This window comes from Pristiophorus japonicus, chromosome 23 (genome assembly GCF_044704955.1).
Source record: "Pristiophorus japonicus isolate sPriJap1 chromosome 23, sPriJap1.hap1, whole genome shotgun sequence".
In the NCBI taxonomy this organism is placed as follows: Eukaryota; Metazoa; Chordata; class Chondrichthyes; family Pristiophoridae; genus Pristiophorus; species Pristiophorus japonicus.
The window spans coordinates 39717320-39740785 of NC_091999.1; the positions used below are offsets into that span (position 1 = coordinate 39717320).

The 23466-nt window shown below is 44.3% G+C and overlaps 9 non-coding genes across 9 annotated transcripts; all 9 read left to right on the forward strand.

Moving 5' to 3' along the window:
- The first annotated feature begins 13151 nt into the window (after window positions 1-13151).
- Window positions 13152-13233, forward strand: trnas-aga (transfer RNA serine (anticodon AGA)). Its single transcript has one exon. It is a non-coding gene; the product is annotated as a tRNA-Ser (tRNA).
- Window positions 13234-15101: 1868 nt separating this feature from the next.
- trnas-aga (transfer RNA serine (anticodon AGA)) lies at window positions 15102-15183 on the forward strand. The gene has a single exon. It is a non-coding gene; the product is annotated as a tRNA-Ser (tRNA).
- Window positions 15184-17067: 1884 nt separating this feature from the next.
- trnas-aga (transfer RNA serine (anticodon AGA)) lies at window positions 17068-17149 on the forward strand. Its single transcript has one exon. It is a non-coding gene; the product is annotated as a tRNA-Ser (tRNA).
- Window positions 17150-18741: 1592 nt separating this feature from the next.
- trnad-guc (transfer RNA aspartic acid (anticodon GUC)) lies at window positions 18742-18813 on the forward strand. Its single transcript has one exon. It is a non-coding gene; the product is annotated as a tRNA-Asp (tRNA).
- A 218-nt stretch (window positions 18814-19031) lies between these two features.
- Window positions 19032-19113, forward strand: trnas-aga (transfer RNA serine (anticodon AGA)). Its single transcript has one exon. It is a non-coding gene; the product is annotated as a tRNA-Ser (tRNA).
- Window positions 19114-20705: 1592 nt separating this feature from the next.
- Window positions 20706-20777, forward strand: trnad-guc (transfer RNA aspartic acid (anticodon GUC)). The gene has a single exon. It is a non-coding gene; the product is annotated as a tRNA-Asp (tRNA).
- Window positions 20778-20995: 218 nt separating this feature from the next.
- trnas-aga (transfer RNA serine (anticodon AGA)) lies at window positions 20996-21077 on the forward strand. The gene has a single exon. It is a non-coding gene; the product is annotated as a tRNA-Ser (tRNA).
- Window positions 21078-22669: 1592 nt separating this feature from the next.
- Window positions 22670-22741, forward strand: trnad-guc (transfer RNA aspartic acid (anticodon GUC)). The gene has a single exon. It is a non-coding gene; the product is annotated as a tRNA-Asp (tRNA).
- Window positions 22742-22959: 218 nt separating this feature from the next.
- On the forward strand, window positions 22960-23041 carry trnas-aga (transfer RNA serine (anticodon AGA)). Its single transcript has one exon. It is a non-coding gene; the product is annotated as a tRNA-Ser (tRNA).
- The last annotated feature ends 425 nt before the right edge of the window (window positions 23042-23466 follow it).

The following is a 23466-nucleotide window of genomic DNA, read 5'->3' on the forward strand; positions in this document are numbered from 1 at the left end:
AGTTAGAAACTCACCATAAGCCGCTCATATCGCTATTCACAGAGAGCAAAGGTATTAATACCAAAGCTTCTGCTCGCATCCAAAGATGGGCGCTCACGCTGTATGCATATAAGTATGTAATTCATCACTGGCCAGGCACAGAGAACTGCGCTGATGCCCTCAGTCGGCTACTTTTCCAACCACCGGCGTGGAAATGGCACAGCCTGCAGACTTGCTCTTGGTGATGGATGCATTTGAAAATGAAAAGCCACCCGTTACGGCCGCCAGATGAGGACCTGGACCAGCCAGGGTCCTTTACTGTCCCTTGTAAAAACTGTGTCCTCCATGGGAGTTGGTCAAGCGTCCCAGCGGAGATGCATGAAGAGATCAAGCTGTTCCAGCAGCGTAAAGACAAAATGTCCAGATAGACTGACTGTCTTTTGTGGGGTAATCACGTGGTTTTGCCCAAGAAAGGCAGAGAAATGTTCAAACCTGACCTACACTGTGCCCACCCAGGCATAGTAATGATGAAAGCTATAGCCAGACCCCATGTGTGGAGGCCTGATATCGACTCAGATTTGGAGTCTTGCGTGCGCCAATACACCACTTGCTCGCAACTGAGCAATGCACCCAGGGCACCCAAGTTTGTGGTCATGGCCCTCCAAACATTGGTCTAGGATCCACGTTGACTTTGCTGGCCCATTTCTAGGCAAAATGTTCTTTGTTCTTGTGGATGTTTATTCTAACTGGATTGAGTGTGTAATAATGTATGTAAGCACGTCCACTGCCACCCTCGAAAACCTACGAGCCATGCACAGCCTGTCTGATGTCCTTGTCAGCGACAACGGGCCATGCTTCACCAGCGCTGAATTCAAGGAATTCATGACACGTAATGATATCAAGCACATCATATCTGCCCCGTTCAAGCCCGCATCCAATGGCCAGACAGAACGTGCAGTCCAAACCATCAAGCAAAGCTTGAAACACATGTCAAAAGGCTCCCTGCAGACCCACCTGTCTCGAGTCCTGCTCAGCCACTGCACAAGACAACATTCTCTCACCAGGGTTCCCCAGCTGAGCTGCTCCTGAAAAAGGTGCTCAAAACAAGGCTTTCTCTCGTTCACCCTGATCTCCATGATCAAGTCGAGGCCAGGCGGCATCAACAAAGCATTTACCGTGATCGCACAAATTTGTCACGCAATATTGAAGTCAATGACCCTATATTTGTACTCAACTATGGACATGGTCCTAAATAGCTTGCTGGCACTGTCATAACCAAAGAAGGGAGGAGGGTGTTTCAGGTCAAACTTGCAGAAAGCATTTGGACCAAACCAAACTGTGATTCACAGACAGCCAAAAGCAACCAACTTCGACCCTCCGACACACACACAAGTGGCAATCAACATCATGGTTGATCACGAAACTGAATTCATCATCCCCAGCAGCCCAGCAAGGTCAGCTGTGCAGCAGCCCAGCGAAGAACCAATCAACTCACCAGCACCTGCATTTGTACTGAGACGATCGACTTGGGAGCGAAAAGCTCCAGATCGTCTCAACTTGCAAATAAGTGTACCATTGAATTTGGGAGGGAGTGATGTTATGTGTGCAACCCTATGTAACCAGAATTCTACCACCACCACAGGGCATATCTGTTGGAGTCCCAAGGGATCCCAGCGTCCCTTTGGAGCACTATATATAAGCAGACCTTCCATGTTGTACGTGCACTCTGAAGTAGAATAAAGAGACAAGTCACATGTACTCACGTCTATAGTACTCAATCACATTACTTTTTCTGGACTTAACATGTTAAATATAGAATAAAGCTCCCTCTATACTGTTCCACCAAACATTTCCAGTGCAAGTACAGCACAGATTAGACACAGAATACATCTCCCTCTAACTTGTCCCAGCCTTTCCAGGGCAGACACAGCATCTGTTAGATGTAGAGAAAATCTCCCTCTTTACTGTTCCACCGGATATTCGCGGGGTAGATGCAGCACGGGTGAGATACAGAGTAAAGCTCCCTCTACACTGTCCCATCAAACACTCCCAGGACAGATACAGCATGGGTTAGAGACAGAGTAAAGTTTCCTCTACACTGTCTCATTAACCATTCCCTGGGCAGGTACAACCAAGCTCATAGTCTACAGGGCTGTAGGAACACCAGCCCTCCCGTATGGCTCAGAGGCATGGACAATGTACAGTAGACACTTTTTCTCGCTGGAGATATATCACCAACGATGTCTCCGCAAAATCCTACAAATCACCTGGCAGTACAGGCACACCAACATCAGCGTCCTCGTCCAGGCTAACGTCCCCAGCATTGAAGCACTGACCACACTCGATTAGCTCCGCTACGCAGACCACATAGTTCGCATGCCAACACGAGACTCCCAAAGCAAGTGCTCTATGCAGAGCTTCTTCACGGAAAATGAGCCAAAGGTGGGCAGCGGAAATGTTACAAGGACACCCTCAAAGCCTCCCTGATAAAGTGCGAGATCCCCACTGACATCTGGGAGTCCCAGGCCAAAGTCCTCTCAAAGTGGAGGAAGTGCATCCGGAAGTCTCATCGCCAAGGGCATGCAGAAAACAAGTGCAGGTAGTGGAAAGAGCGTGCTGCACCCAACTACCCCTTCCTTCAACGACTATCTGTTCCACCTGTGACAGAGTCTGTGGCTCTCGTATTAGAATGTTCAGCCGCCAAATAACACACTTCAGGTGTGGAAGCAAGTCTTCCTCGATTCCGAGGGACTACCTATGATGATGATGATGATGATAACAACACAGGTTAGATGCAGAGTAAAGCTCCCTCTACAATGTCTCACCAGACATTCCCAGGTAGATACAGCCTTGGATATTGAAGGTTAAATCACCCTCTAGCCTGTCCCAAACAGTCCCAGGGTAGGTACAGCATTGGTTAGATGCAGAGTTAATCTCCCTCTACACTGTCCCATCAAACACTCGCAGAATAGGCACAGCATGGGTTAGTCAGAGAGTAAAGCTCCCCATAGACTGATCCATCAAACACTCCCATCGCAGTTGCGGCATGGGTTAGATATAGAGTACAACTCCTGCGACATTGTCCCATCAAACACTCCCAGCGCAGCTACAGTAAAGGTTACATACGCTGTAAAGCTCCCCCGACACTGTCCATCAAACACTTCCAGTACAGGTAAAGCACGGGTTAGATACAGAGTAAATCTCCCTCTACACCATCCCATCAAACACAACCAGAGGAGGAACAACGCGGGTTAGATACTGAGTAAAGTTCACCCTATACTCTCCTATCATACACTCCGTGGAAAGAAGCAGCACGAATTAGATAAGAGAGAAAAGCTTGCTTTCCACTATCGCATCAAGAACTGCCAGGGCAGGCACTGCACAGGTTAGACAGAAAGGTTTAGGCTGGATTTTCAAGAACTTGGGGCCTGGACAACAGAAGGCACAGCCACCAATTATAATCAGGGATGCTCTTGAAGATAGATATCTCATGGATGGGCGGGGGGGGCGGTGGCGGTGTGGTGCTGGTTGGGGCTGGAGGAGTTTACAGAGCTAGGGAGGGGCGAGGCCATGGAGAGTTTTGAAAATAAGTATTAGAATTTTGAAATCAAGGCGTTGCTGAACCAGAAGCCAATGCAGTTCAGCGAGCACAGGGCTGATGGGTGAGCTGGACTTGGTGAGAGTTAGGGCACGGGCAACCGAATTTTGGATCAACTCGAGTTTATGCAGGTGAGAATGTGGCAGGAGTGTGTTGTAATAGTCAAATCCAGAAGTAACAAAGACAGGGATGAGGGGTCAGCAGCGGATGAGGTGAGGTAAGGGCGATGTTACAGAGGTGGAAATATGCATTCTTAATTATGCTGTAGATATGTGGTCAAAAACATACTTCAGGGTTAAATATGGCACCAAGGTTGCTAACAGTCCGGTTCAGGCACAGACAGAAGTTGGGGAGAGGGATTGAGATAATTGAGAGATTTATTAAGATAATCAGAAACAAACAAGTGCTGCCAGAATGAACATGGTTCAGTGCCCAAAGCAATCCCAGTAAATACTGTTCTATTTACAAATGCAGCCTTTCTCCTCAGACCATTTAAAAATGAGATGAGGAGGAATTTCTTCTTGCAAATCTGTGGAATTCTCTGCCAGAGAGCTGTGGAGGCTGGATCATTGAATATATTTAAGGCGGAGATAGACAGGGTTTAACAGAGGTGCTCACAATCGGGAAGGCTTTAGATTGAGTCAGGGAACAGAGTGGTTCTGCTCACACAATCAGAGAATGGTTACAGCACGGAAGGCCATTCGGCCCGTCGAGCCCTTGCCGGCTCCCAGCTAGTCCCACTGCCCCGCCTTTTGCCCCCGGCCCTGCAAATGTTTTCTTTCAGATACTTATCCAATTCCCTTTTGAAAGCTGTGATTGATTCTGCCTCCACCATCCTTTCAGGCCGTGCATTCCAGATCCTGACGATTCGTAGCATGAAATAGATTTTTCTTACATCGCCTTTGGTTCTTCTGCTCATCCACCTTAAATCCGTCTCCTCTGGTTCTTGACCCTTCCGCCAATGGGAATAATATCTCTCGATGTACTCTGTCTGGACCCGTCATGATTTTGAACACCTCTATCAATTCTCCTCTCAACGTTCTCTGCTCCAAGGAGAACAACCCCAGCTTCTCCAGTAAATCCACGGAACTGAAGTCCCTCATCTCGTGAATCATTCTTGTCAATCTCTTCTGCATCCTCTCTAAGGGTATCCCATCCCAATGGGCGGAGCCCAGAATTGGACACAATGCTCCACTTGAGGCCGAACCAGTGTTTTACAAAGGTTCATCATAACCACCTTGCTTTTGTACCATGTGATGCCCAGGATCCTGCAAGCTTTTTTAACTGCTTTCCCAACCTGTCCTGTCACCTTCAGCGATTTGTCCACATATACCCGCAGATCTCACTGTTCATGCATCCCATTTAGGATTGTACCCTTTAGTTTATATTGTCTCTCCTCGTTCATTTAATCATGCTTTTCTAATTTTATTTCTTAACTCAGATTCACAGCCTCATTTTATTTCTTCTTCCGAGCCCCTCAACTTAATCTGGCAGTGGGATGTCGGCGAGTGGTGATTGATTGCGCTGGGAACCTACATGAAGAGAGGTCAGAGACCGGAGGGCCAAGGGAGTAGCGTGTTCTGCAACCAATCGCGGTTCTTGAGAGGTGGATCCTGAGTAGGCCTATCGGGTGAGTATGTGTCAACCCCTGTTAAACAATTTATCTTTTAAAAGTTAAATCTAGATTTCTTTTGTCAACAAAACAGTTTAACATCTGTCAGTATTTTATTTCCATTTATGAGTTCCTATTATGAGTTTCAGACACTTCAGTGCCAAGTGGACCAGATATTTAAAGGTCATTCATGTCCCTCTTTCCATGTCACTGTTAGTTAAAGGGACAGAGATTGATTTCCTCTCATTACGCATTTGTAGTCGTTAACGTGACATCCTTCCTGTTGGTAGTGAGTCACATTCTGTACTGGGTGTGATGGCTGGTGGCATCAGCCTTTAAAATACGCATTCTCTTGTTCAAATCTCTCCAGGATCTCACCCTTCCCTATCTCTGTAACCTTCTCCAGCCCATCAACCCTCTTAATGGTTTGTTTTCTTTGGAACAGAGGAGGCTGAGGGCAGACGTTAATGAGGTGTATAAAATTATGGGGAACCTAGACAGAGTGGAGAGGAAGGACCTATTTCCCTTCACAGAGGGGTCAGCAACCAGCTGAGCCTTTTAGCTAGTACGTAGCAAGCCCAGCAAGAGAGGGGGAATTTCTGGACTTAGTATTAGGGACTGAAGCTGGGCAGGTGGAAGGGGTATCAGTGGGTGAGCATTGGTGCTAGTGATCGTAATTCAGTTAGATTTAGGGTAGTTATGGAAAAGGACAAAGATAGACCAGGAATAAAAGTTCTCAATTGGGGAAAAAACAATTTTACTAAGCTGAGATGTGGTTTAGCCAAAGTGGATTGGAACAGCTACTTGAAATGGTGAGAGATTGGGAAATGTTGGTGTTCAGAGGGATCTTGGTGTCCTTGTACACGAATCACTGAAAGTTAATATGCAGGTACTGCAAGCAATTAAGAAACCAAATGGTATGTTGTTTATTACAAGAGGATTTGAGGATAATAGTAAACATAAGAACATAAGAAATAGGAAGTGGAGTAGGCCAGATGGCCCATAGAGCCTGCTCCGCAATTCAATAAGATCATGGCTGATCTGATCATAGACTCAGCTCCACTTACCCGCCCGCTCCCCATAACCCCTTATCCCCTTATCATTGAAGAAACTATTTATGTCCTAAATTTATTTAATGTCCCAGCTTCCACAGCTCTCTGAGGCAGCAAGTTCCGCAGATTTACAACCCTCTGAGAGAAGAAATTCATCCTCATCTGTTTTAAATGGGCAGCCCCTTCTTCTAAGATCATGCCCTGTTGTTCGAGTCTCCCCCATCAGTGGAAACATCAGCTCTGCATCCACCTTGTCCAGCCCCCTCAAAATCTTAAACGTTTCGATAGATCACCTCTCATTCTTCTGAATTCCAATGAGTAGAGGCCCAAACTACTCAACCTTTCCTCATGAGTCAACCTGCTGATCCCTAATATCAACCTAGTGAACCTTCTCTGAACTGCCTCCAAAGCAATTATATCCTTTCGTAAATATGGAAACCAAAACTGCACGCAGTTTTCCAGGTGTGGCCTCACCAAAACCTTTTATAACTGTAGCAAAACTTCCCCACTTTTATACTCCATCCCCTTTGCAATAAAGGTCAAGATACCATTGACCTTCCTGATCACTTGCTGTACCTGCATACTGTCCTTTTGTGTTTCATGCACAAGTAACCCCAGGTCCTGCTGTACTGCGGCACTTTGCAATCTTTTTCCATTTAAATAATAACTTGCTCTTGGACGTTTTACTGCAATTTTATAGGACCCTGGTGAGACTACACCTGGAGTATTGTGTACAGTTTTGATTACTTACCTAAGGACGGATGTACTTGCCATTGAGGATGGCAACGAAGGTTCACCTGACTGATTCCTGGGATGGGGGGATTGTCCTGTGAGCAGAGATTGAGTAGACTAGGCCTATATTCTCTACAGTTTAGAAGAATGAGAGCTGATCTCATTTTAAAACAAACAAAATTCTTATTGGGCTTGGCAGGGTAGATCAGGGGTGTCAAACATATGGCCTGTGGGCCCCCCCATGCCCTAACCGGCCCGCCATGTGTTTTAATTTATACGAGCCCTCCCCCGGCGCTGCCCCGATCTTTTGCTTGCTGACTGGAACACAACCTGAATTTGTCGGCCGTCATGGAACAGGAGGAGGGCGGCGGAGGCACGGGAAAGGTCAGTCCGTGTCCAAGGGGAGCAATTCTGGGACAACGAACGCACTCACACGGACTGTCAATAGGAGCTAAGCTTTGAGTGAGGCAGTGAGTAGATAAATACCAAGAGAGAGGGGGAAGAGTGTCGCAGGAACTCCAGGTGATTTAACAGATGATGGGGGTTAGTGCAGGTTAGGTAGTGAGGGGGTTGCGTTCCTGCACTTCTCCCCCCTCCTCGGCCCCATCGAGGAGCTGCTTTTAAAATTCTCAGCCTCGTGTTAAAATCCGCCCCTCCTTATCTCTAACCTCCTCCAGCACCGACACCCCACCCTATCTCTGTAACCTCCTCCAGCCCTACACCCCTCCCTATCTCTCTAACCTCCACGGGCCCCTACACCTCTCCCTATCTCTATAACCTTGTTAGGGTTAACTTAGGATTCTGTTAGCCTTAAACTAAATGCAGGTTTTATTAATACAAGCCGGCAGAGGAGCTATCATTGAAAGAATGCTCGAAGATACTGCCAGAGACAACTTACATTATACAGTTTCAAATTATAGCATTACATAATTACGCAAGTTACAATTAATACATGCTGATTGATTAATACATGAATGATTGGTACAGCGATTCCTCCAATCTGGCTTCTATATGCCTTAATTGGGAATTCCTAACACATGTTGTTGTGATTCTTTTTATTTAACTCTTATCTTGCAATACAATTCAAATTCTATGTTATCTGTGTCCGTGCCCAGCTCCCTTTGGTCTATGAATTGGAACATCTGCTCATCTGTGGTAGTCTGAAAAACAGGCTGTGGGTTCCATTTTAAAAACCTGTTAACTCCATTTTAAAACATCGCAATTATTATTATTAATTGTAATTACAATTTGTAATCTGCCCTTTCAGTCCCTCCTGTTGGTCCCTGATTATTTCTAAATAATCAGCTGAGCACATATATGTTCTGAGCCATCTGCTGGAAATGGTGATATCAAGTCCATATCCCTGGGATCGCTCGTAGTTCCATCTTTTGTGGAGTCTTTACATACTACCCCTTGACCATTTCCCTGGGATATTGGCACGCCACTTATATTTCTTTTTATACAGACAGTGCATAAGCTCGGGTGTCTTGGTTGTTTCCCTAATGCATTTCAAAATCATTCGCCTCCCTATCATGCCTACATTACATAATTAACAAGGCTGTTTGCTGTTCGGCTAGAACCACGTGGTTGTATATCTCTCTGATCTTACACATCAGATATAGTTGGATCATGATACATATCCCTTCCACTACCATTATTACCTCAATTGAATGCCACATCAATTTGAGGACTGCATTGGCTTCAGGTGACCAGCCCTTAAAAATATCGCACCAAGAACAACAATTTTCCTTTCCCTGCCTTATTCTGTCTTGATTCGTGTATCTCCCGCATCGGTTTCGTTGATCAGGCGATCAGATTGGGACACTCACGACTCAGATCAGGTATTCATGCCGTCATTTTGTTTGATTAACCTTCTTTGGATCTAGCAAATGCTTTCTGCATTCTTGGTTACGGGCCTTGGCCAACCTCTTCTTTCTGCGTCTCTTGTATCTGCCTCCACAGTCTCCCAGGAGAATCAACACCACTATCAGCTGCACTAGGACTAACACACGGGATATAATTCTAATCCCTATCTTGCAACTTTGCTCGGGTAAGCCTCGCCTACCTTTGCACTTGTTACATAACATCACCAACCAACTCAAGGCTATAACTATCTGTACTGCCACTAGGTTATGTGAAAGGATCGTTATTCAGGGATGTATAATCTCAAGTACTAAGGCGCGTTTTTCAGGTTATCCTTTATTTCACTGTCCAGTTCTTTTGCTTTATCCTTCAGCTCTTGATATCTTTTAATGTTATTTCTTGAGCTAGTTAAATCTTCAAATAACAGGGGAATTGATTGTGCTTGCTCTTACATGTAAACAGCAATATCTTGCTCAATCTCATCGCTTATATTTCATGTCATTGTCTTCCTGGCATGTCATGCGTGCTCTTTCCACTGCCACCGACAGTCTTGGAGTCACGTAAGTTCCCAGGCTAGTTACCGCACAATATTCTCCTCGCCCTTGATAGTTGTAATGTGTGGGTTCGTTCGGGCAGGGTTTATTCCAATGACACATCCTTCCGTAGTATTGTCATACCCGCAGCTATCCTTGCTCCTGTCTCCCACTGGGCGAGGACCTATAGTTAGGCTTCTTTCTCTCCGGCACATGGATAACGATATTCCCCTTATATTTCCATTCATTTTGATCTCGTACTGGTCCATTGCAGATGTACTCTTCCCCTCGTATTATGTTTGTTTCCCCCCACATCCTCCTGCAACCGCATACACCCTTGTCATTCCTTTCAAAAAGGACCACATTACAGCAAAAGTCTAAAGGGACAAATTTGTTAAAAAGACAAGCCTGAAGGCTCTGTGCCTCAATGCGAGGAGTATTCGTAATAAGGTGGAAGAATTAACTGCACAGGCAGCAATTAATGAATATGATATAATTGGCACCACGTTGACATGGCTGTCCTAAGGCTGTGTCCCCTGGTTCTGGATTTCCCCAACATCGGGAACAAGCTACCCGCATCTAACCTGTCCTGCCCCGCCAGAATCTTTAGGTTTCTATGAAATCCCCTCTCATCCTTCTAAGCTCCAATGTATAAAAATCCAGTTGATCCATTCTCTCCTCACATGACAGTCCAGCCATCCCGGGAATCAGTCTGGTGAACCTTCGCTGCTATCCCTCAATAGCAAGAACGTCCTTCCTCACATTAGGAGATCAAAACAGAACACAATATTCCAGGTGAGGCCTCACCAAGACCCTGCACAACTGCAGTAAGAATCTGTTGAATCTGCATTTTACTGTAACTCTATGACATTCTGAACCGATAAAGAAATGGAATCGTGAAATGTATCTCTGTCTCTCAGTCTCTGCCTCACTCTCTACCTCTGTCTCTTTAGAGATCTATGCATGTGTTTGCGTGTTTGAGTCTTTGTCTCCCTCACACTGCCTCTCTCTGACTCACTCTGTCTCTCCCTGTTTCTCTGTTTGTCTCGGTCTCTCAATCGGCCCGTGTCTTTCTCACAGTGTCCAGTTCTGTTCCAATGGGATTCTCTCAGTCTCTCTGTCTGACTGTCTCTCTCTTTCCCATCGTCACTGTCTGTCTATGTCTCTGCCTGTCTGTCTCTCTTTGCCTGTCTGTGTTCGACCCTGTCTCTAACCTGTTGAGTATTTCCATAATTTTCTGTTTTTATCTCTGTCTCTCTCTCTCTATCTTCTCTTTCATTATCTCTCTCTCTCTTTGTCGCTCTCTTTGTCCATGTCTTTGCCTTTGTCTCTGGCTTTCCATTACTATGTACCTCCCTCTCTTTATGGAGCACACACACACACATCTCTGTGTATGTGTGTGTTTGAGCCTTTGTCTCACTCAGTCTGCCTATCCCTCTCAGTCTCACACTTGCTCTCTCTCTCTATTTCTCTAGCTCGCTGTCTGTTTCTCACTGTTTCTCTTTTTGTGTCTGTCTCTCAATCTGTCTGTCTCTTTCTCATGGTGTCCAGTTCTTTTCACAGCGCGATTCCTGCAGTCTCAAAATCGACACCCGCCAGCACCTCGTTAGTATAGTCGTGAGTATCCCCGCCTGTCATGCGGGAGGAAGCATTTTCGAAATGTAGAATTTTACTTCTGTGATTCGGTATATATTAATATTAAAAGTTCCAGAGCAACATAGAAGAGTAAAAATACAGCAAGAGGAGATTGGCTCTTCCAAATTTTTCGGAAACGGAGACTTTTTCAGGACTCTGTGGCGTTCTGATGCAGAGAGATAGATGATTGAGTTTTACCTGAGTAACATTTAGAGAGGCAGGGACCCAGTAGTCATGCCTGGTTGGTGAAGGCAATGAACTGAGAAACGTATTGGGGTTTTCCTGCGCAGGTTCGAACCTGCCGGTTAATGATTTCAGCATTTTTCATTCCATTTCACAATTTAACCAGATCCCTGCAAAACGGATTCTGAGTTAGGTAGAATAATGTCCCACACCTTTCAACACTGACATTTTTTTCTCATTTTTATTAATCTGCAATATTCATGATACATCCGTTTCAAAAATCGCAAACATCAGTCAAAGTTGCGACAGTGATTCAGCCTGTCTATCCCTCGAGATGTCCAAGGCATCTGTGCATGTCCGTTGGTGCGTGCAAATTTTTGGTTATGTGTGTGCGTGTCTCTGTGTCTGTCTATCTCTATATATATATCTCTGTGTATGTGCAACTCTCTGTGGAAATCATCACCATGAATTTGGTATGTCCTGGAACTTATAAAAAAGACTTGCGGGAAATAATAAGGTTGTCAACTTTTGTATCGGCTTTGGTTCAGTGGCAGCATTCTCGACTGAATCGGGAGTTTGTGTGTTCAAGTCGCACTTCTGAGACTTGAGCATTAACATCTTGGCTAACACTCAAGTGCAGCACTTGGAGAATTTTGCAATGTTGAAGCTGTTGACTTTCGGATGAAATGTTAAATTGAAGCTCCGTCTGCACCCTCGGGTGGATATGGAAGGTCCCAGAGCATTACTCGAAAAAGAATAGGAGCGTTGCCCCCGTGTCAATATTACTAAAAATGTTCGTAAATGCTCACTGAAAGCCGATGTGTACGTGTTTGTATGTGGGGTTTGGGTTGAAGCCCAGATTCTCACAGGACCAGGAAAACCGAGTGTTTTTTTCCCGCCTTGGGTTCGTCCCCCACTCCTGGTATCTCTTTAATTTAACACGGATTTCCTCCCATTCTGATCAGTGATATCAGATTTTCATCGGTTCAATCAACAATTTTCTGTAACTATGTGACACTCTGAACCGATAATGAAATGAAATTGTGAAATGTATCTGTGTCGCTCGGTCTCAGCCTCTCTCTATCTCTCTTCACAGAGCTGTGTATGTGTTTGTATGTTTGAGTCTTTGTCTCTCTCAGTCTGACTCACTCTGTCTGTCACTGTTTCTCCGTTTGTCTCAGTCTCTCAATCTGTCTCTTTCTCACGGTGCCCACGTCTGTTCCAATGGGATTCTCTCAGATTCTTTTTCTGACTGGCTCTCTCTTTCCCATCATTTCGGTCTGTCCATGTCTTTGCCTGTCTCTGTTAGTCCATGCCTCTAACCTGAGAAGTATTTCCATCATTTTCTGTTTTAGTCTCGATCACTCTCTCTCTCTATTTGTCTCTCTCCTTGTCACTGTCTTTATCATTGTCTTTCTCTCACTCTTTCCCTCTCTCTCTTAATAGATCACACAAACACATCTCTGTCTCTGTATGTGTTGGAGTCTTTTTCTCATCCATTCTGCCTCTCCTTCACAGTCTCACACTTTCTGTCTCTCGTTGTCTCTATCTCGGTATCTGTCTCTCCCTGTTTGTCGGTTTGTCTCTGTCTCTCAATGTGTCTGTCGACTTCTCATGGTGTCCAGTTCTGTTCACAGCTCGATTCCTGCTCTGACAGAGTAATTGCCCGTCAGTTCCTCATTATTAAAGTGGTGAATATCCCTGCCTGTCACGCTGGAGACCGGGGTTCAATTCCCCGACGGGGAGGCAGTTGTTTCAAAATGTTGAATTTTGCATCTGTTTCTTGGTAGAGATACACATTAAAAATTCCAGAGCGACATCGAACTGTGAAAATACAGGTGGAGGAATTTGCCTCTTCCAGATTTTGAGCAAACGGAGACTTTTTCAGGATTCTTTGGCCGTCTGCTGCACAGAGATCGATGACTGACTTTTATCTGAGTAACGTTTAAAACGCCAGCGACACAGTAGTCGTGGCCGAGTGGTTAAGGCGATGGACTAGAAATCCATTGGGATTTTGCCGCGCAGGTTCGAATCCTGCCGACTACGATTCTCAGCATTTTTCATTCTATTTCACAATTTAACCAGTTCTCTGCCAAACTGATCATGAGATAAATGGAATAACGTCCCACACCTTTCAACACTGACATTTGTTTCTCATTTTTATTAATCTCCAATATTCACGATACATCCGTTTAAAAAATCGCAAAAATCAGTCAAAGTTGCGACAGTGATTCAGCCTGTCTATCCCGCGAGATGTCTGAGGCATCTGTGCATGCCCGTATTGCGTGTAAATTTTTGGTTAAGTGTGTGTGTGTCTCTGTGTCTGTCTATCTCTATTTTTGTCTCTGTATATGTGCAACTGTCTGTGGAAATCATCACCATGAATTTGGTATGTCCTGGAACTTATTAAAAAGACTTGGGGAAAATAATACAGTTGTGAACTTTTGTATCGGCTTTGGTTCAGTGGCAGCATTCTCGACTGAATCAGGAGTTTGTGTGTTCAAGTCGCACTCCTTGGACATGAGCATATCATCTTGGCTAACACTCAAGTGCAGCCCTTGGGGAATTTTGCAATGTTGAAGCTGTTGACTTTCGGATGAAATGTTAAATTGAAGCTCCGTCTGCACCCTCGGGTGGATATGAAAGGTCTCAGAGCATTACTCGAAACAGAGTAGGAGAGTTGCCCCCGTGTCATTATTCCTAAAAATGTTCGTAAATGCTCACCAAAAGACTATGTGCATGTGTTTGTATGTGGGGTTGGGGTTGAAGCCCAGTTTGTCACAGAGACACAAACCAAGCTCTCACAGGACCAGGATAGCCGAGTGGTTAAGGCGTTGGCCTTAAACTTCAAAGGGTTTTTCCAGCGTGGGTTCTTCCCCACTCTAGGTATCTATTTAATTTAACACGGATTTCCTCCCATTCTGATCAGTGATATCCGATTTTCATCGGTTGAATCAGCAATTTTCTGTAACTATGTAACACTCTGAACCGATAATGAAATGAAATTGTGAAATGTATCTGTGTCGCTCGGTCTCTGCCTCTCTCTTCACAGAGGTTTGTATGTTTGAGTCTTTGTCTGTCTCTCTCAGTCAGACACACTGTGTCTGTCCCTGTTTCTCCGTTTGTCTCAATCTCTCAATCTGTCTTTTTCTCACGGTGCCCACGTCTGTTCCAATGGGATTCTCTCAGATTATTTTTCTGACTGGCTCTCTCTTTCCCATCATTTCGGTCTGTCCATGTCTTTGCCTGTTTCTGTTAGTCCCTGCACCTAACCTGAGAAGTATTTCCATCATTTTCTGTTTTAGTCTCTATCTCTCTCTCTCTATCTGTCTCTCTCCTTGTCACTGGGTTTATCATTGTCTTTCTCTCACTCTTTCCCTCTCTCTCTTAATAGATCACACACACACATCTCTGTCTCTGTATGTGTTTGAGTCTTTTTCTCATCCATTCTGCCTCTCCTTCTCAGTCTCACACTTTCTGTCTCTCGTTGTCTCTGTCTCAGTATCTGTCTCTCCCTGTTTGTCGGTTTGTCTCTGTCTCTCAATGTGTCTGTCGACTTATCATGGTGTCCAGTTCTGTTCACAGCTCGATTACTGCTCCTACACATCAATTACCCGTCAGTTCCTCATTAGTGTTGTGGTGAGTATCCCCCCCTGTCACGCCGGAGACCAGGGTTCAATTCCTCGACGGAGAGGCACTTGTTTCAAATGTTGATTTTTACATCTGTTTCTTGGTAGAGATACATATTAAAAATTCCAGAGCGACATCGAACTGTGAAAATACAGGTGGAGGAGTTTGCCTCTTCCAGATTTTGAGCTAACGGAGACTTTTTCAGGATTCTTTGGCCGTCTGCTGCACAGAGATGAAAAATGACTGAGTTTTTTCTGAGTAACGTTTAAAAAGCCAGCGACACTGTAGTCGTGGCCGAGTGGTTAAGGCGATGGACTAGAAATCCATTGGGATTTTCCCGCGCAGGTTCGAATCCTGCCGACTACAATTCTCAGCATTGTTTATTCTATTTCACAATTTAACCAGTTCTCTGCCAAACTGATCATGAGATAAATGGAATTACGTCCCACACCTTTCAACACTGACATTTGTTTCTCATTTTTATTAATCTGCAATATTCACGATACATCCGTTTAAAAAATCGCAAAAATCAGTCAAAGGTGCGACAGTGATTCAGCCTGTCTATCCCGCGAGATGTCTGAGGCATCTGTGCATGCCCGTTTTGCGTGTAAATTTTTGGTTATGTGTGTGCGTGTGTCTCTGTGTCTGTCTATCTCTATTTTTGTCTCTGTATATGTGCAACTGTCTGTGGAAATCATCACCATGAATTTGGTATGTCCTGGAACTTATTAAAAAGACTTGGGGAAAATAATACAGTTGTGAACTTTTGTATCGGCTTTGGTTCAGTGGCAGCATTCTCGACTGAATCAGGACTTTGTGTGTTCAAGTCGCACTCCTTGGACTTGAGCATATCATCTTGGCTAACACTCAAGTGCAGCCCTTGGAGAATTTTGCAATGTTGAAGCTCTTGACTTTCGGATGAAATGTTAAATTGAAGCTCCGTCTGCAACCTCGGCTGGATATGAAAGGTCTCAGAGCATTACTCGAAACAGAGTAGGAGAGTTGCCCCCGTGTCATTATTCCTAAAAATGTTCGTAAATGCTCACTAAAAGACTATGTGCATGTGTTTGTATGTCTGGTTGGGGTTGAAGCCCAGTTTGTCACAGAGACACAAACCAAGCTCTCACAGGACCAGGATAGCCGAGTGGTTAAGGCGTTGGCCTTAAATTTCAAAGGGTTTTTCCAGCGTGGGTTCTTCCCCACTCATGCTATCTATTTAATATAACACGGATTTCCTCCCATTCTGATCAGTGATATCCGATTTTCACCGGTTGAATCAACAATTTTCTGTAACTCTGTGACACTCTGAACCGATAATGAAATGAAATTGTGAAATGTATCTGTGTCGCTCGGTCTCAGCCTCTCTCTCTCTCTTTTCACAGAGCTGTGTATGTGTTTGTATGTTTGAGTCTTTGTCTCTCTCAGTCTGACTTAGTCTGTCTGTCCCTGTTTCTCCGTTTGTCTCAGTCTCTCAATCTGTCTCTTTCTCACGGTGCCCACGTCTGTTCCAATGGGATTCTCTCAGATTCTTTTTCTGACTGGCTCTCTCTTTCCCATCATTTCGGTCTGTCCATGTCTTTGCCTGTCTCTGTTAGTCCATGCCTCTAACCTGAGAAGTATTTCCATCATTTTCTGTTTTAGTCTCTATCTCTATCTCTCTTTATCTGTCTCTCTCCTTGTCACTGGGTTTATCATTCTCTTTCTCTCACTCTTTCCCTCTCTCTCTTAATGGATCACACACACACATCTCTGTCTCTGTATGTGTTGGAGTCTTTTTCTCATCCATTCTGCCTCTCCTTCTCAGTCTCACACTTTCTGTCTCTCGTTGTCTCTGTCTCGGTATCTGTCTCTCCCTGTTTGTCGGTTTGTCTCTGTCTCTCAATGTGTCTGTCGACTTCTCATGGTGTCCAGTTCTGTTCACAGCTCGATTCCTGCTCCGACAGATCAATTGCCCGTCAGTTCCTCGTTAGTATAGTGGTGTGTATCCCCGCCTGTCACGCTGGAGACCGGGATTCAATTCCCCGACGGGGAGGCAGTTGTTTCAAAATGTTGAATTTTACATCTGTTTCTTGGTCGAGATACATATTAAAAATTCCAGAGCGACATCGAAATGTGAAAATACAGGTGGAGGAGTTTGCCTCTTCCAGATTTTGAGCAAACGGAGACTTTTTCAGGATTCTTTGGCCGTCTGCTGCACAGAGATCGATGACTGAGTTTTTTCTGAGTAACGTTTAACAAGCCAGCGACACAGTAATCGTGGCCGAGTGGTTAAGGCGATGGACTAGAAATCCATTGGGATTTTCCCGCGCAGGTTCGAATCCTGCCGACTACGATTCTCAGCATTTTTCATTCTATTTCACAATTTAACCAGTTCTCTGCCAAACTGATCATGAGATAAATGGAATAACGTCCCACACCTTTCAACACTGACATTTGTTTCTCATTTTTATTAATCTGCAATATTCACGATACATCCGTTCAAAAAATCGCAAAAATCAGTCAAAGTTGCGACAGTGATTCAGCCTGTCTATCCCGCGAGATGTCTGAGGCATCTGTGCATGCCCGTTTTGCGTGTAAATTTTTGGTTATGTGTGTGTGTGTCTCTGTGTCTGTCTATCTCTATTTTTGTCTCTGTATATGTGCAACTGTCTGTGGAAATCATCACCATGAATTTGGTATGTCCTGGAACTTATTAAAAAGACTTGGGGAAAATAATACAGTTGTGAACTTTTGTATCGGCTTTGGTTCAGTGGCAGCATTCTCGACTGAATCAGGACTTTGTGTGTTCAAGTCGCACTCCTTGGACTTGAGCATATCATCTTGGCTAACACTCAAGTGCAGCCCTTGGAGAATTTTGCAATGTTGAAGCTCTTGACTTTCGGATGAAATGTTAAATTGAAGCTCCGTCTGCAACCTCGGGTGGATATGAAAGGTCTCAGAGCATTACTCGAAACAGAGTAGGAGAGTTGCCCCCGTGTCATTATTCCTAAAAATGTTCGTAAATGCTCACTAAAAGACTATGTGCATGTGTTTGTATGTGTGGTTGGGGTTGAAGCCCAGTTTGCCACAGAGACACAAACCAAGCTCTCACAGGACCAGGATAGCCGAGTGGTTAAGGCGTTGGCCTTAAACTTCAAAGGGTTTTTCCAGCGTGGGTTCTTCCCCACTCATGATATCTATTTAATTTAACACGGATTTCCTACCATTCTGATCAGTGATATCCGATTTTCATCGGTTGAATCAACAATTTTCTGTAACTATGTGACACTCTGAACCGATAATGAAATGAAATTTTGAAATGTATCTGTGTCGCTCGGTCTCAGCCTCTCTCTCTCTCTTTTCACAGAGCTGTGTATGTGTTTGTATGTTTGAGTCTTTGTCTCTCTCAGTCTGACTCACTCTGTCTGTCCCTGATTCTCCGTTTGTCTCAGTCTCTCAATCTGTCTCTTTCTCACGGTGCCCACGTCTGTTCCAATGGGATTCTCTCAGATTCTTTTTCTGACTGGCTCTCTCTTTCCCATCATTTCGGTCTGTCCATTTCTTTGCCTGTCTATGTTAGTCCATGCCTCTAACCTGAGAAGTATTTCCATCATTTTCTGTTTTCGTCTCTATCTCTATCTCTCTTTATCTGTCTCTCTCCTTGTCACTGGGTTTATCATTCTCTTTCTCTCACTCTTTCCCTCTCTCTCTTAATGGATGACACACACACATCTCTGTCTCTGCATGTGTTGGAGTCTTTTTCTCATCCATTCTGCCTCTCCTTCTCAGTCTCACACTTTCTGTCTCTCGTTGTCTCTGTCTCGGTATCTGTCTCTCCCTGTTAGTCGGTTTGTCTCTGTCTCTCAATGTGTCTGTCGACTTCTCATGGTGTCCAGTTCTGTTCACAGCTCGATTCCTGCTCCGACAGATCAATTGCACGTCAGTTCCTCGTTAGTATAGTGGTGAGTATCCTCGCCTGTCACGCTAGAGACCGGGGTTCAATTCCCCGACGGGGAGGCATTTGTTTCAAAATGTTGAATTTTACATCTGTTTCTTGGTCGAGATACATATTAAAAATTCCAGAGCGACATCGAAATGTGAAAATACAGGTGGAGGAGTTTGCCTCTTCCAGATTTTGAGCAAACGGAGACTTTTTCAGGATTCTTTGGCCGTCTGCTGCACAGAGATCGATGACTGAGTTTTTTCTGAGTAATGTTTAAAAAGCCAGCGACACAGTAGTCGTGGCCGAGTGGTTAAGGCGATGGACTAGAAATCCATTGGGATTTTCCCGCGCAGGTTCGAATCCTGCCGACTACCATTCTCAGCATTTTTCATTCTATTTCACAATTTAACCAGTTCTCTGCCAAACTGATTATGAGATAAATGGAATAACGTCCCACACCTTTCAACACTGACATTTGTTTCTCATTTTTATTAATCTGCAATATTCACGATACATCCGTTTAAAAAATCGCAAAAATCAGTCAAAGTTGCGACAGTGATTCAGCCTGTCTGTCCCGCGAGATGTCTGAGGCATTTGTGCATGCCCGCTTTGCGTGTAAATTTTTGGTTATGTGTGTGTGTGTCTCTGTGTCTGTCTATCTCTATTTTTGTCTCTGTGTATGTGCAACTGTCTGTGGAAATCATCACCATGAATTTGGTATGTCCTGGAACTTATTAAAAAGACTTGGGGAAAATAATACAGTTGTGAACTTTTGTATCGGCTTTGGTTCAATGGCAGCATTCTCGACTGAATCAGGACTTTGTGTGTTCAAGTCGCACTCCTTGGACTTGAGCATATCATCTTGGCTAACACTCAAGTGCAGCCCTTGGAGAATTTTGCAATGTTGAAGCTCTTGACTTTCGGATGAAATGTTAAATTGAAGCTCCGTCTGCAACCTCGGGTGGATATGAAAGGTCTTAGAGCATTACTCGAAACAGAGTAGGAGAGTTGCCCCCGTGTCATTATTCCTAAAAATGTTCGTAAATGCTCACTAAAAGACTATGTGCATGTGTTTGTATGTGTGGTTGGGGTTGAAGCCCAGTTTGCCACAGAGACACAAACCAAGCTCTCACAGGACCAGGATAGCCGAGTGGTTAAGGCGTTGGCCTTAAACTTCAAAGGGTTTTTCCAGCGTGGGTTCTTCCCCACTCATGATATCTATTTAATTTAACACGGATTTCCTACCATTCTGATCAGTGATATCCGATTTTCATCGGTTGAATCAACAATTTTCTGTAACTATGTGACACTCTGAACCGATAATGAAATGAAATTGTGAAATGTATCTGTGTCGCTCGGTCTCAGCCTCTCTCTCTCTCTTTTCACAGAGCTGTGTATGTGTTTGTATGTTTGAGTCTTTGTCTCTCTCAGTCTGACTCACTCTGTCTGTCCCTGTTTCTCCGTTTGTCTCAGTCTCTCAATCTGTCTCTTTCTCACGGTGCCCACGTCTGTTCCAATGGGATTCTCTCAGATTCTTTTTCTGACTGGCTCTCTCTTTCCCATCATTTCGGTCTGTCCATGTCTTTGTCTGTCTCTGTTAGTCCATGCCTCTAACCTGAGAAGTATTTCCATCATTTTCTGTTTTAGTCTCTATCTCTCTCTCTCTTTATCTGTCTCTCTCCTTGTCACTGGGTTTATCATTCTCTTTCTCTAACTCTTTCCCTCTCTCTCTTAATGGATCACACACACACATCTCTGTCTCCGTATGTGTTGGAGTCTTTTTCTCATCCATTCTGCCTCTCCTTCTCAGTCTCACACTTTCTTTCTCTCGTTGTCTCTGTCTCGGTATCTGTCTCTCCCTGTTTGTCGGTTTGTCTCTGTCTCTCAATGTGTCTGGCGACTTCTCATGGTGTCCAGTTCTGTTCACAGCTCGATTCCTGCTCCGACAGATCAATTGCCCGTCAGTTCCTCGTTAGTATAGTGGTGAGTATACTCGCCTGTCACGCTAGAGACCGGGGTTCAATTCCCCGACGGGGAGGCAGTTGTTTCAAAATGTTGAATTTTACATCTGTTTCTTGGTCGAGATACATATTAAAAATTCCAGAGCGACATCGAAATGTGAAAATACAGGTGGAGGAGTTTGCCTCTTCCAGATTTTGAGCAAACGGAGACTTTTTCAGGATTCTTTGGCCGTCTGCTGCACAGAGATCGATGACTGAGTTTTTTCTGAGTAACGTTTAAAAAGCCAGCGACACAGTAGTCGTGGCCGAGTGGTTAAGGCGATGGACTAGAAATCCATTGGGATTTTCCCGCGCACGTTCGAATCCTGCCGACTACGATTCTCAGCATTTTTCATTCTATTTCACAATTTAACCAGTTCTCTGCCAAACTGATCATGAGATAAATGGAATAACGTCCCACACCTTTCAACACTGACATTTGTTTCTCATTTTTATTAATCTGCAATATTCACGATACATCCGTTTAAAAAATCGCAAGAATCAGTCAAAGTTGCGACAATGAATCAGCCTGTCTATCCCACGAGATGTCTGAGGCATCTATGCATGCCCGTTTTGCGTGTAAATTTTTGGTTATGTGTGTGTGTGTCTCTGTGTCTGTCTATCTCTATTTTTATCTCTGTATATGTGCAACTGTCTGTGGAAATCATCACCATGAATTTGGTATGTCCTGGAACTTATTAAAAAGACTTGGGGAAAATAATACAGTTGTGAACTTTTGTATCGGCTTTGGTTCAGTGGCAGCATTCTCGACTGAATCAGGACTTTGTGTGTTCAAGTCGCACTCCTTGGACTTGAGCATATCATCTTGGCTAACACTCAAGTGCAGCACTTGGGGAATTTTGCAATGTTGAAGCTGTTGACTTTCGGATGAAATGTTAAATTGAAGCTCCGTCTGCAACCTCGGGTGGATATGAAAGATCTCAGAGCATTACTCGAAACAGAGTAGGAGAGTTGCCCCCGTGTCATTATTCCTAAAAATGTTCGTAAATGCTCACTAAAAGACTATATGCATGTGTTTGTATGTGTGGTTGGGGTTGAAGCCCAGTTTGTCACAGAGACACAAACCAAGCTCTCACAGGACCAGGATAGCCGAGTGGTTAAGGCGTTGGCCTTAAACTTCAAAGGGTTTTTCCAGCGTGGGTTGTTCCCCACTCATGATATCTATTTAATTTAACACGGATTTCCTACCATTCTGATCAGTGATATCCGATTTTCATCGGTTGAATCAACAATTTTCTGTAACTATGTGACACTCTGAACCGATAATGAAATTAAATTGTGAAATGTATCTGTGTCGCTCGGTCTCAGCCTCTCTCTCTCTCTTTTCACAGAGCTGTGTATATGTTTGTATGTCTGAGTCTTTTTCTCTCTCAGTCTGACTCACTCTGTCTGTCCCTGTTTCTCCGTTTGTCTCAGTCTCTCAATCTGTCTCTTTCTCACGGTGCCCACGTCTGTTCCAATGGGATTCTCTCAGATTCTTTTTCTGACTGGCTCTCTCTTTCCCATCATTTCGGTCTGTCCATGTCTTTGCCTGTCTCTGTTAGTCCATGCCTCTAACCTGAGAAGTATTTCCATCATTTTCTGTTTTAGTCTCTATCTCTATCTCTCTTTATCTGTCTCTCTCCTTGTCACTGGGTTTATCATTCTCTTTCTCTAACTCTTTCCCTCTCTCTCTTAATGGATCACACACACACATCTCTCTCTCTGTATGTGTTGGAGTCTTTTTCTCATCCATTCTGCCTCTCCTTCTCAGTCTCACACTTTCTTTCTCTCGTTGTCTCTGTCTCGGTATCTGTCTCTCCCTGTTTGTCGGTTTGTCTCTGTCTCTCAATGTGTCTGTCGACTTCTCGTGGTGTCCAGTTCTGTTCACAGCTCGATTCCTGCTCCGACAGATCAATTGCCCGTCAGTTCCTCGTTAGTATAGTGGTGAGTATACTCGCCTGTCACGCTGGAGACCGGGGTTCAATTCCCCGACGGGGAGGCAGTTGTTTCAAAATGTTGAATTTTACATCTGTTTCTTGGTCGAGATACATATTACAAATTCCAGAGCGACATCGAAATGTGAAAATACAGGTGGAGGAGTTTGCCTCTTCCAGATTTTGAGCAAACGGAGACTTTTTCAGGATTCTTTGGCCGTCTGCTGCACAGAGATCGATGACTGAGTTTTTTCTGAGTAACGTTTAAAAAGCCAGCGACACAGTAGTCGTGGCCGAGTGGTTAAGGCGATGGACTAGAAATCCATTGGGATTTTCCCGCGCAGGTTCGAATCCTGCCGACTACGATTCTCAGCATTTTTCATTCTATTTCACAATTTAACCAGTTCTCTGCCAAACTGATCATGAGATAAATGGAATAACGTCCCACACCTTTCAACACTGACATTTGTTTCTCATTTTTATTAATCTGCAATATTCACGATACATCCGTTTAAAAAATCGCAAGAATCAGTCAAAGTTGCGACAATGATTCAGCCTGTCTATCCCACGAGATGTCTGAGGCATCTGTGCATGCCCGTTATGCGTGTAAATTTTTGGTTATGTGTGTGTGTGTCTCTGTGTCTGTCTATCTCTATTTTTATCTCTGAATATGTGCAACTGTCTGTGGAAATCATCACCATGAATTTGGTATGTCCTGGAACTTATTAAAAAGACTTGGGGAAAATAATACAGTTGTGAACTTTTGTATCGGCTTTGGTTCAGTGGCAGC